Below are 13,078 nucleotides of genomic sequence, written 5' to 3'. Positions count from 1 at the left end.
AACTCATGGTGACCTGGCCAACCATTCCTCACCTCTGCTGCTGAAAGACAAAACCGCGACTCACTTCTAGTCTAACCCTGTTTCCCTCCTGTTCGATACGTTTGTAATGTGGAAGAGCCTCCTGCCCTCTCGTGTCCGTGAGCCATAGATAAGTCATCCCTTTGCCTTCTTTTGGGATCTTTCCTCCCTCTGGAAGGGCAGCATTTGAGCACTCCGAGCTTCCTCAGCCCAAACCTTCTCCCATTTCTTCTGATCATGGACACAGAACAGCTTCAGGAATCCGGCAGCAACCAGGAAACTGCCAGAGACACCAACCAGATATTTTTCATACTCATTTTTAAAACGGCCTTGCAGGCTGCTTTGGCTGTCCACCTAACGTGGCCGTCGTGCTGAGTGGGGGGTTGGGGATCCACGGGAGAGAGCTGCCAGTTCTTGGCCAGACCATGGAGCCTTCCTCCTGAGGGGTTTGGCTGCTGGTTTCTCTTGGCTTTGTGAAACCGGCCATCCAACACCAGCGCCTGTTTCTGCTGCTGAGCGTGGATTCCCTGCCGTTGACGTGTAACAAATACCATGGAGTGGTGACCCCTTCTGCCTGAAGAGCAGCCCGTTCTCCAGGGTGAGGTCTAGTGCAGAATTTGTACAAGTTGAGACATTTTGAGTTAGGAAATTTCTATTGATTATGTCTAAGCAATTCCAAGGATGTTTTAATCCTGGCAGGATGAGATGTCCGTCGTGTCACCCAGGCTGGAGTCCCTCATGATGAGGTGGCCTTTTCTCCTGCGTGTGAGGGACAGGCGTTTCAGCTCTGCCGGCCTGGCACTCCAGTAGTGTTTGGTGTGCTCTTCTCTCCTGACCGGTACCAAGTTTTTGCTTTATCCTGCAAAACTTTCCCATGATCAGTGACCAGAGCCTGCAAACCCACATCCTTACTTTTGTAGTGCCCTCACACCTTCACTGGGTGACAACTACTGATGGGCCCATTCCAGCCGGGGGCTCTCCCCACCACATTTCAAAACTGACTTTCCAGTAAAGATCAATCTTTTTTCTCTCCTCGTTCCAGTTCCTGGTGTCTGCGGGCAGAGGGTACAGCGGTGCTCACACCTCTGCAGGATTCCCAGCCTGGAAACTTTGAATTCCTCCTGGGGCTTCGGTATCTGCGTGGCACGTGGCTTATTACGAGGAACTCGGTGACTTCTCTGCGACCTGTAAAATGGGGTAGCAGTGGTGCTTCTTCATTCCCAGGGAAGCTCTGTAGTCATTGCAGACTGGGAGCACCATCCTGGTAGGAATCAGGAGTGGGTTCCTGGTCGGAACCCACCCCGTGTGCTGGAGGAGGAAGGGTCCCGGCTGCAGTAAGCCGATGTGGTGATACGGTTAAAGACTGGCATCGTGCATGTAGGCACGAGGGCTGTTTCTGCAAGGTTGGTAATTTGTGCTGTATTTGCACGTAGCATCCTAGCGTGTTTTTAAGGCAGGCAGCACAAACAGTTTCCGTTCTTTGTGAGTGTTGCAGCACACACAGCATCTACCATGAGGCGATGGAGCGCCCCGGGAGGCTGTGTGCTGTGGCGTAGCCTTCTGCGCGAGCTGTTGTATTAAGGATGTTGGTGATGGGAGAAGGCTGTTGGGTGGACAGGTCAGGGTTAGCCACCGAGCCCCTGGAAACCGTGCTGCAGTGTACAGCTGACTCTGTTCTGCAAAAGCTTAGCCGAGGATAAAGCTAGCGGCCGAGCCCAGCGAGGTGGGGAGGATTCTGCATGAGGCGCTTGTGCTCTGTTCCTGCAAGGAGCCGCTTCAGGGGTTCGTGCTCAGGACTCTGGAGGAGGCGCCTGTTGATAGCTGTCTGCTGAAGTCAACCTAGAGCTCACGATCCCCTGGATCTCACCACAGCACCAGATGTTGCCCTGACAGACACTGGGGATCCCTCTGTTCCGGTGTCCGCTCCGAAGTCTGAACTCGCGTCCCATCCACTGAAGTCGAGCCCCACACCGGGGCGAAGTGCTGAACGCTTCTCACGCGCTGCCATAAATAAGACAGAGTCGGCAAACCACAGTCAGGAAATGGCAAAAGGTCTATTTATAATTGCTGCTATCTGCAAAGATATTTGTGTGACCGGCAAAAAAAAAAAAAAGGCAAAAATCCCCACTTCACTCTTCCTGACCCCGGCGCCATCTATTTGCTTCACTCGGAGGCATTAAAGCTCATCAGAAATGTTTGCCAACGGTTACATAAAAGGAAGCGGTGGATTGTGTTTGTCCTTGTCAGCACTGAACGGCTCCTTCCTTTTCTAGCCATGATCCCTCTCGTCCCCTCCTTTGCCAGGGCCGCGTGTGCTCTGGCCACTCATCATCGGTGCCTGCAGGTCCCGCGAAAGGATTCGCAGCGATCGTGCGTCCGACCCAGGCTGCGGCTCTCTGCGGTGAGTTGGTACTGATGATGCGCTGAATAACCAGCTGCGTGGAACAGGAGCCCCAAACCATACGGGTTTAGGTGCAATGCCTTTCCCTGCAGGGTGATTAACAAGTTCTTCGTTTGCATCAAAACCTCCTCAGAAATTGCACTTTCTGAGTGGTTCGGATCGGCTCTGTTCGGGCGATGACGATAAGCCCCTGTTCTGGGGAAATGCCAGTGAAAGCCGTAGTCTCTGGCTGTGGAGCCGATGGTGCGATTTCGGGTGCTTTGCTCCCCCTGTTCCGAGTGGTTTTTGTGAAGAGGCCAGAGCTGTGCACGTCTCAGGACAGGGCTCAATTTCAGGAGCAAACGCAAGGGTTATAAGCATTTGAGTGTGCAATTTACCTATATAAAAAAAAGAAACCTTTGGTTTTAAAAGCATTAAGATGGTATAAACACGACACTCTCCAGAGCGAACTGCAAAGCAATAAAATCCCAAGCCGTGGGGCACCTCTTACCCACTCTTTAATGACCGTACAACGCATTTCTGCTGACAGCGAGGGGTTTATGGCTACAACAAAGAGCTCCCTTCTGCCTCCGACAAATAATGCAACGGCCACCTCGCAGCGTGGGAATCCACCCTGCCTTTGCCTGGAGGTGCAAGGTGGCGAATCCCCACTTGTGGCTCCTTCAGAGGGGGCAGCAGCCAAAAGCGCCTGGCTGGGGTGTTGGAGATGCTTGGAGCCCATCGTCGTCCTGGGGCTGTGCCGGGGCAACATTTGGGTGCAGGGCTGTAAGCAGAGCCTGAGCAGCTCTGTCTCCTCTGGGCCGTACCACTGGGCTGAGGGAGAACGTTGCGTGGCCGGAGCTCCTGGGTGCAGGCAGCCTGGCCGATAACCCCGGGAGGTGGTCAGGGTTGGCACGTGCACGCTGGCTGCGCGGGCGGCGGGGCTGCAAGGTCAGGGTACGGCTCAGGGTGGGCATGATGCCGAGGGTTGTGTTTGTGCCGAGGAAAAAGGTGTCCAAGAAAATTCAGACACTGCAGCGAAGAACCTTAATAAATGGGATTTAAATAATAGATTTAGCTGAAAATCCCCAGAAGACGGATTTTTTTATCCACACATCAGGTGCTGTAAGCTCAGAAAAAGATAACAAAACGTTCCTGAGACAGAAAAGGTTGAGTTTCTACTTTAATTGAAAAATCGTATGTGGTATTGATGTTCCTGGAGAGATGTTATGTTAAGAAGGAGTTTATAGTGAGAGATGTATCATCACTATTTGGGGGTAAAGTAGATTAAAGTGATTTGTAGTTATCACTGTGCTAAGTAGTATAAATGGGAGACACCGCAAGTTGAAGTTGTGCTTAACAGAAGTGCGCGCGGTTCACGGAGGAAATCCTGGCTCCGCTCCGCCATAACACGCAGTCGGTGCCTGAGTATCAGGGAGGAATGGCAGCTTTCTGGGCCCGTAATCAGATTCATCGCTCTCTTCTTCACAGTGTCATGGCACAGCAGAATTAAGAATATTTGCATGCCTTAAATTGAGTCTTTCTGCTTTAATTGTGTAATTATGGAAATCACTATTTAGGGATCCGTAGTTACGGCTGTGTTGAATTTTGTGCTTCAGGCAGGCCCGAATCTCTTTGTTAGAGTATTCCCCCAAAATCCCAGCATCTCCTTTTTGAATATCGAATACATGTCCTGGGTATGTATTTGCAAATTCATTAATTAACTTATCAGTTAAAACTAATTAAAAGTCAGTCCTTTAACAAATCTAATGCACTGTGTCAGACCTGTCTTTTTTTTTCCTGAAGATCCTATTAACGGAATAACGCAGACCCTGCAACCTTCCGCTGTAATTAATACTCACTGAAATCTTAAATATAAATTTCACTTGGAGAATTTATTTTACAATGAATGGTCTCTTACGAGATTACACTCCATAACTGGAAGTTTATTAAGCAAGGCTGGTTTGCAAGGTTTTCCTTCAGTTTCCCATACGGATTTGCCTCCCTTCCAGCTCCGCGGTCCCCGACTGCAGGGTCATGAGCGCGAGCCCAGCTCGTGCTGCTGTGCCGGAGCAAAGCTCCGTGGAGCAGCAAGCTCTGGAGGTTTGTGCTGCTCTGGAGCAACATGAAGGAGCCAGACACATGGGGAGCTGGGCCGTAAGCATTAGTTTGAGTGATGAACATAAGCTGTCTTTTAAAGTCATTATAACACCTTCAGTACGTTGCGTGTGGGCCATGGGGTGGGAAGATGAAGTGAAAGATGTCCTGGCTATTTTTTGCCATCACAAAGAGAGTATACTAAATACACAACAGAACTGGTATAATTAATTTTATTAGTGCTCATCGGAGGTGCTCCAAAGCATTCATGGCTTCACCGCGCAAGTCGTGTCCATCAGAGACACACCAGTAAAAGCCTTTGTGCCGCGCTGCCGCAGACAGCATCACCTCTGAAAACAGCCTGTAAACTTCCACGGGCTTTTTCAAGACAAAGAGCCTGACCAAAACGTAAGATGTTGTCATCTGTAATCCTGCCACAGCTGCTGACGCGCCCTGAGTGGGTCTGGGCTGCGCCCAGTCCAGTTGTGCAACTGGCAGAAAATTGCGGATCCTCACCGAATGGCGCTCGGTAAAACTTGGGATTTCTTTAATGGCAGTGAGCACTAACACTGCTCAGCCCTCACTGAGGCTTGTTACCCCTCAGAGATGGCCTGGGAAAAAAACTGTAAAATCTTGTACGTCAGAAAGGGGCACATTTAAAAACGCATCTTAGAAACGAGGTGGCGGTGTGTAGCTCTCCTTGACCAAACCGTGCTGGGCTCCTCGACAACATCGGCTTCCACGGAGAGAGTCCCATTCCTTCCCTGAGCGCCTGTGCTCCGGCAGTACACAGCCATTGGGGATTTTCGCCCCTTGCCGTGAAGAGGGGCTGGCAGCCCCATCCCGCCGTAGGACGGAGCAGCCCCTCGGCCGCGCGGGACCGTCCGGTTCCTCGGCCGAGCCGGGAGCCCCTCACCGCCAGCCGCTCTCCCGGCCCCGGCGCTCGTCCCGCTGTGCCGCTCAGCCTGCGCTCGTAAATTAACAAACTGCAAATACAACATTAAATAATGGCAAATGCATACTAACAAACAAACAAATAAATATTTCCAGTGCTTTATTAATAGAATTTTGACAGCTTCATTAGGTTGGTGAAATTTCAAGATACTTAATGAAATAATGCTTCATCCCTTGGCTTGTGATATAAATTCTAATGAAATGCGCAATTCCAATTTGTCACCAGCAAACTGTGATGCTCTGCTCTGAAGGCACTATCGTACTGGCAAGCTTTTTACTTCCCTGACATTACGATCTTAACAATTTTATTTTAACAGTTAGAATGGTAGTGCCTAATAAGTTAAACAGCAGAATAAAAGATCCCTCTCGAAGGAAAAAAGTATATGTTTAGGTGGAAGAGACTTCAGAACAGATTAGGGGTTGTTTTATATTCTAAATATGACACATTAATATCTACTCATTTAATACTATAATTTTTTTAAAGTTCCTTTCACTGAGAGATGATCTTTATTTCTCTGAAAATTGCCTGGTGGAATCCCCACTTGTGCAAATGATAAGTGACTGCTGCACACCAAGAGCTAAATGCTCCAGAGCTCAATGAAGCTGCCCTTAAATGAACAAAGTAAATGGAAAAAAATTAAGTAGAATTAATATTATTAAAGATAATAATATAAATTATTAGTAGTATTCTATTAAGGTCAGATTAATCCCGCTACAATTCAATTGGAATAATACATGCAATTTATGCAATCACAAATGTTTTAACATTTAAATTACCTTTTTGGCATTCTGAAAACCTGTATTTTACACTCCAGAGCAAGGCAAACACTTCCCGGTGCCAAGATCGGAGCCACCCGGGGCCGCTCCACTCCCGGCTCCGGCGGCTGCTCCATGGCCGGGGGCCGTGCACCCCAGCCTGGGTTGGGCAGGGAGCGGAGCCGCAGCCCCCGTGCAGCGCGGAGTGGCTTCCTGCCTCTGTAGGGGCTAAATTATAGTCCTAGAATCACAGAACCACAGGATGGTTTGGGTGGGAAGGGCCCTTTCCAGGCCACCCAGCCCAACCCCCCTGCAAGGAGCAGGGACATCTCCAACCAGATCAGGTTGCTCAGAGCCCCGGCCAACCTGGCCTGGAATGTTTCCAGGGATGGGGCGTCCACCTGGGCCAGTGCTCCACCACATGAGGAAAATCTTTTCCTGATGTCCAGTCTGAATCTACCTCCCTCTATTTTAAAACCGCCACCCCTCATCCTGTCACACCAGGCCCTGCTGAAGAGTTTCTCCCCATCTTTCCTGCAGCCCCCTTTAGGCACTGGAAGTCTGCAATGAGATCTCCCTGGAGCCTCCTCTTCTCCACCCGAGGTCTGAAATTTACCTGTAGCCTCTGAGCCAAACCTGGTCCTTTGCCCTTGGATGCTGAGATTTGCACCCCTTGGCTCCGGCTCCGGGGTACCAAGGGCTCTCCTGCCCCTGCAGCACCACGGATGATTCGTGCAGAAAGCGTAATGAGTATTTATAAACCTGTGTGCCTGGTGTAGCCCACAGAGGACGACACACAGCGTGTTTTAGGGATCATACCGTCCTGTGGCCGGGAAGCTTCAGTCCCGGCATCACTGCTGCCATCTTCATATTGGGGACCCCTGCCAGGGGCGTTTAAAGGACAGGTAGATGTGGCCCTTAGGGATGTGATTTAGTGGTGGACTTGGCAGTGCTAGGCAAACAATGATGATCTTAAGGGTCTCGATGATCTTAAGGGTCTTTTCCAACCCAAACGAGTCTATGAATCTGTGACTCTAAGTGGGGACCTGTGTCTTAGTATTTGCTAAAAAGCCAGGCCCGTGTTGCGTATCACTGATATCTCTGGGGAGATACCAAAAGCTCCAGGGTCCCAAAGCTGCCGATCTGTAACCTCTCTCCGAGCAGGGAGAGATCCATTCCCGGACCTCTGAACTGTGCAGCGCTGCGACCAGCTCCACCTGCAGCAAGTGGAACAGAAACCTGCTCCAAAATGCTTTGGATTCGAGTGGATTATCCAGAGAGCTGAACAGCTTGGCAAAAATGAGCAACTTAAATTTTACTAAATACAACCAACTCTGCAGCGGTTGTCCTTCCTGCTTTTCCCCTTGCTGAGGATGCTGGAGGCTCTTTGAGACAGGGACCGTCTTAGCTGATGTTTGCACAAAGGCTGGCAGGGAAGCCCTGTTCCCAAGAGGGTTCTCCTGATACCATGGGAATGCAAACGATAAATAAGACAACAGTACAATTTTAACTCAAAAGGAGTTTTGTGGCTGACTGGGGCGCAGGATCCACCTTCACTCCACTCGTTTCGCAGCAGGACAGTTGCACAGTCGCTGTAGTGGGACGGTGATGTGGTTCTGGGCTCACAGGTTGAAGCCAGTTCCAATGATTTTGCAAGCTCCTCCTGCGCCCAGGGCCGGTGTCCCACACGGGGTCTGCGCAGGAGCAGCAGGGCCCTGTCTCCCATCACTGGCCCACCCTCCGCCCGCAGTCCGGGCGTGCTGGGGCTGGCGTGGCACAGGGACAAGGCCAGTGTCCACGGCCGTAGGAGCATGGGGGTCAGTATAGGGCGGAAAACCCCGTCACGGACACGGGGCTGGCGGTGAGGCGGCTGTGGCATCACGGGGAGCAGGACCCTGTGGACAAACCCTCCGTTGCGTCTGCGTGAACCGCAGTGGAGACCGACGCGAATCCTGCTTTCCATTGCTTCTCGCAATGATAAATATATCAGACACTGCAATTTTATTTTACCAATGATGGTTATACAAATAATCTCGGTTTTAGATTAAAAATAATCATGATTTTGTCTGCTTTTTACAAAATGTTCTGCAACAGCAGGCCATAAGCCAGCAGCTGTCCCTAGACAAAATCTATACAAAGTAAGGCAGGGCAATTTGCCATGATTTTTAAAGACTCGGTTTTGAAATGCTGGAAGTGCAATGACAGAGGATGGGCTCAGGAGAGGCAGAAATCTGTGGCATGGTTCACAGCCGTGGCTGAAGGGTGGGAAATGCCGTATTTCGGAGAGTCCGGGCAACGTGCGACACACCGTTCGCAACACTGCCACGGAGCCCTCGAGGGAAAAAGTCTCTTGTAGACTCTAAATTTCAGCTTCCTCCAATGCCCTGAGGAGCTTATGGGCTGCTTGACCAAGATAATGACATTCTGACATTTTTGGGTCTTCTCTGTGCCTCTGTTGTTAATGTTATGATCTAATTTTATCGTTTTTATCATCTTTTTCAAGAAGTCGGTGTATACCACAGTTCAGATTCTTTCTCCTGTTGATAATAACAGCTCCTATTATCTATAAGTCATCAGCTAGATTTGTCTTTAATGTGTTTGCCTTCCCTTACCAATTTTCTGCCACTCAGAAATGTTAAATTATCTTGATTACTAGTTTTTCCCTTTTCCGCATTCTTTAGATGCTGTTTCTTTTTCTAATTGCTGCTTTCGCTTTCACCTAGAAAGATCTCAGAATCAAACACCATTCTTTTAAAATTGTAGTGGAAATATAACTTTTTAGCCAGGTTGTGGACTCTTAGTGGGAACATTTAATTTTTCACTCATTTACTTACATATTTATTTCTCTTCCAAGTGAGTTTCACTCACCTCCTTCTTCAGCTTCCCAGATCCAGGGAGAAGCACCAGGTATATATTATGGTCGGGACTGTCTTTTATTATCCCATAATTAATGTAATCAGGTCATGATCACCGGTCTCTAGGCAACCACCGATATCTAGTTCAGTGATCAATTCATCTTTATCATCATAATAAGATCTAAAACAGAATTACCTCACATTAGGTGCCATCCCTTTTGTGGCAGAGAATTATCATACATAATTCTGAGAGATGCCACTGATGTTTTATTGCTGCTTGCAGGAGGTCTCCAGCGTTCACCCCCCACAACGCTGTCCCACGGAAAGGGTGAGTTTTCTTTTGATGCCCTACGGAGAGGTGCACCCGGCGTGGGGTGCGATGGCAGGTACCAGCCCACACCAGTCTTTGCCCACTATGTTGGTGCGCACATCGCACCATGCGGATATTGCTGCCCATCGAAACAGCGAGAATTGCCACTTCCTCACATTTATGGCCAGATAAGATATCCCAACTATTTCTTCTCTTTGTATTCCTTCCTATCTTGCTCCGATACAATCATGACCCCCTGATTTTTTTCTTATGAAGGTCCTCCAGCCCTTCATAAGACCCTCCAACTTCTCCGTCCCCCTCATTGTGCAGTGCCAGGCAAGCACGAATCTGTGGGCATGAATGGAAGAACTTCAAAATTGTGTCTCCGCCAGAATAATGGAGGGAATCCTGTCCAGCCCAACTGCAATGTGTTAAGTTATAAAGATGTTTTGAAATAGTTTTGATCAGTTAGGGTAATTCAAAATTTTGAGAAGTGTAATGAAAACTAGTGATTTTAAAATTCAATCTTATTGAATACAACTGACTTTTACATCAACATTGTCATTATATTTCTGTCCATTATTATTTCCTCTTGGTTGGTTTTAGACTGAAAAAAGACTGACTGGCTTTAGTCTTTGGAGCTGAGATTGCATCTTATATCTACATAGATCCTGGGAAAGAAGTCCTGTTCCTGTTTGACGTATTTAAATGGTCTTGTAAGTGAAACAGTAAATAAATCTGTAATAGTTAATCTCATTTTCACAAGAAGTCCTTTGTTATCAGCAGAACCCGGGCTGGAGTAGAGCTGCTATCTCCTGCAGTCCTGAAGGCCAGCGTAAATCTGCTGAAGCTTTCTGTCCTAACGTGGACAGAGCACATGTAATGCTGAGAGGTGACGAGCAGGTGAGCTCATCTGGGCTCTCCAGCTTCCAGAAGCTGGGTCCTCCCAAGGCTGGTGGAAACCAACACACAGAGCGTCTGTCCTGGATGGCCAAAGAGGGCCATTTCCACCCGTGAGAAATACCGCACCGTGCCTTGGCAGCCCTGTGGCCTGGGGTGTGGGGTCGTCCCTTGCTCCATTGCTGTTAGACATCGTGGTGGGTCCTGTGTCCCTTCCAGAGGCAGAGAAAGAGGTGGGTCTCTCCCCTCGAGCATCACTCTGTCTCTGTCCCAGTGTCAAATGGAAATACTAAAAATCAGCCTCTTGTGTGGGACTCTGCAAGGAAATCTTTTCAAGACTCTGACAGACTGCCTGAGCAGAGGGATAGAAAGATAGCTGGATGAAAAATAATTAGAATAATTATTTGAAAATCAATAACTGTCTGAAACAGCAATCAATTAACCTGGAGACATTTCAAAATGAGATTTATGCTGACTGGGCAACTGTGGTCCAAATGATAACTTCAAATTTGCCCTGAATAACTTTAAATTGCCCTTCACCCTAGGTCTGCCACAGTCAGCAGCCAACCCTGAATGACCAACAGCCCCAGTTTCAGAGGTGGCCAACCTTGGGAAGAAGAGGGCTGCTTCTTGTTCAGGGTTGTCCCACGTCTGTCGCTGCAGTGGAGGAATTGGAGACACCCCTACAAAAAAGTCAAGAGACATATGGAGAGACACACCTTGCAGGGTGAGGACTTGCCTCCTTGGTTGATGGAAAAAATCTTGGAAGGAAATTTTAGGGCATTTGGATTTGTAGACCCTAACCAGGGTCAAGCTGGATCATGTCTACTGCAAAATAGAGTTGGTGTAGGGGCTCCTGGAGGCAGATCACCTCTCAGAGAGCCCTGGAAAACTGGGTGTTTTATTTTTGGACTCTAGCATGTTCTAGGAAACATGAATAAAAACTGAGGGCTGTTTTCTCAAATTAAATAAAAAAAAAAAGATTTCACAAGTGTCACTTTTTGTGGACTGACTACATGAAAACTGCAGAACCAGCGTTTAATGTGTTCATCAAGCCCTTCTCTGGAGTCTCTGCTGCATACCATACCGGGCACCAGAAGCAGTAAAAAATGGAAGAAGCCCAACAGTTGACCTCAGGCAGAGACTATATTGAGATGTCCCCTTTGCTGCTGCAAATTCTTAGCCCACTTTCCACAGTCGCTCAGGGTTTTTTTTGTCTGGGTGAAGGGGAAAGTCATCTTCAGCTTCAGCAGTAAACACAACTCATGTCATCTACGTTGTGTGTGACCAACCCTCTTCCTCAGGTCCCACCTTGTGTAATACACACCCGTCTGTGCCCTCCATGCCCTCCTTTGGGCTCTGCCATGTTTCCCTGGCAGGTGAAGCGATCCGTGTTTGGACTTTGTGCTAAGTTTGCAAAGTGCTTTAGGATCCAGTGACAGTTGTTGAATATTTAAAGCAGGGAAGAGGGAAAAATGAGAAGGTAGCTGCCAGCTGCTCTGCCTGCGGCGGATTGCTCTCCCCTCGAGGAGCCCAGACGGTCCTCTCTCCCATTTCATGTTAAGCTGGGATTTTTTTTTTAATTTGACTTCTCTGAGGAGAAAACATGGAGATGGACAGAAAGGAATGTTGCAAAGAGTATATTATTTCCTTTTAATCTAGTAACCTAAGTAAAATTGATAGATTTAACCCATTTTTTTTTCATATTGATAGTCTCTGGCTAGTCCCGTATTGTTTCCTCAGGGCTTGAATTATGGTGCAATAATTCACGCTGAGTTGTGTGCACGGCACTCGGCTTTCAGCCTTGTGCCTGACAATGCTTCAGGCATGAATTATTGTACCATAATTCACACCTTGTCATATCTTATTGCCGGAACATCCCCTAAATGACAAAGCTGGATTCATTAAGTAGAAATTCAGTCAAAACTTGGGAAAGGCAGCTGATAGCAGGAAGGACCATGTACTTAAGATCTTCATGTGTGTCATTTCAGTCTAGAAAGGAAGAGCCCCAAACAATTAACATAGAGGAAGAGGTTTATATGTCCATGTTTCTGTGCCTATGTATGTAACTATCTTGGGTGGAATTTCTCCAGGTAAAGAGAGATGACTTTTCCAAATGGGATGCCAGTTCGTAGTTCAGATGTATTGACCAGTTGGTCCACAAAAGACTCTTCAGCTGTCTAGGTGCCCATGCAGATGAAATAGTGCTTCATGGGGACGTCAGCAGCCATTTGCAGCTAAAAGATCCTCACAGGGTGGTCAAATGTTAGTGAACTCCTTCACAGACACAAGCACAGGCAGTCTCCTGTTCACACTCCTCCTCCTCCGTCACGCCTGCAGTAAGTCACCTCTGCCAGAAGACCTCGGATGCCTCCCTGTCTCGCAGGGCTCACCCACAAGACAAGCCCCACAAGCCATCAGCACCACGTCCTGCGGCAGGAGGGAGAGCTCAGGATCAGACCGTGCCGAAAGCGAAGGTGCAGCTTTGTCATCTCTGTGTGCTGAGCACCCCTCCAAACTGCAGCCCAGCTAAATGCCACCGCTGCGGCTGGACGGGGACAGTTGGCTGGTGTCATGCGCCCACCCCTTGGAGGGGACAAGTACAGCTCCTGCCTTCTCGGTGAGCCGTGTGTCCCTGGCTGGCCAAGCCTGCCTGGTCCAGGGAGTGCATCGCTTCGTCACAGCCTGAGCTCGTAGAAAGGCACCCCTCACGTTAAAAAACAGATCTGGGGAGAAATGGCTGTTTGGACAAACAGTGGTAGGTGGCAGGGCGTGGAAGACATCTCAAGGAGGTGAATCTTGGCAAGC

The sequence above is a fragment of the Chlamydotis macqueenii genome, chromosome 20 (assembly GCF_036417535.1).
Source record: "Chlamydotis macqueenii isolate bChlMac1 chromosome 20, bChlMac1.mat, whole genome shotgun sequence".
NCBI lineage: Eukaryota > Metazoa > Chordata > Aves > Otidiformes > Otididae > Chlamydotis > Chlamydotis macqueenii.
Note: the sequence above shows the minus strand (reverse complement) of the source record.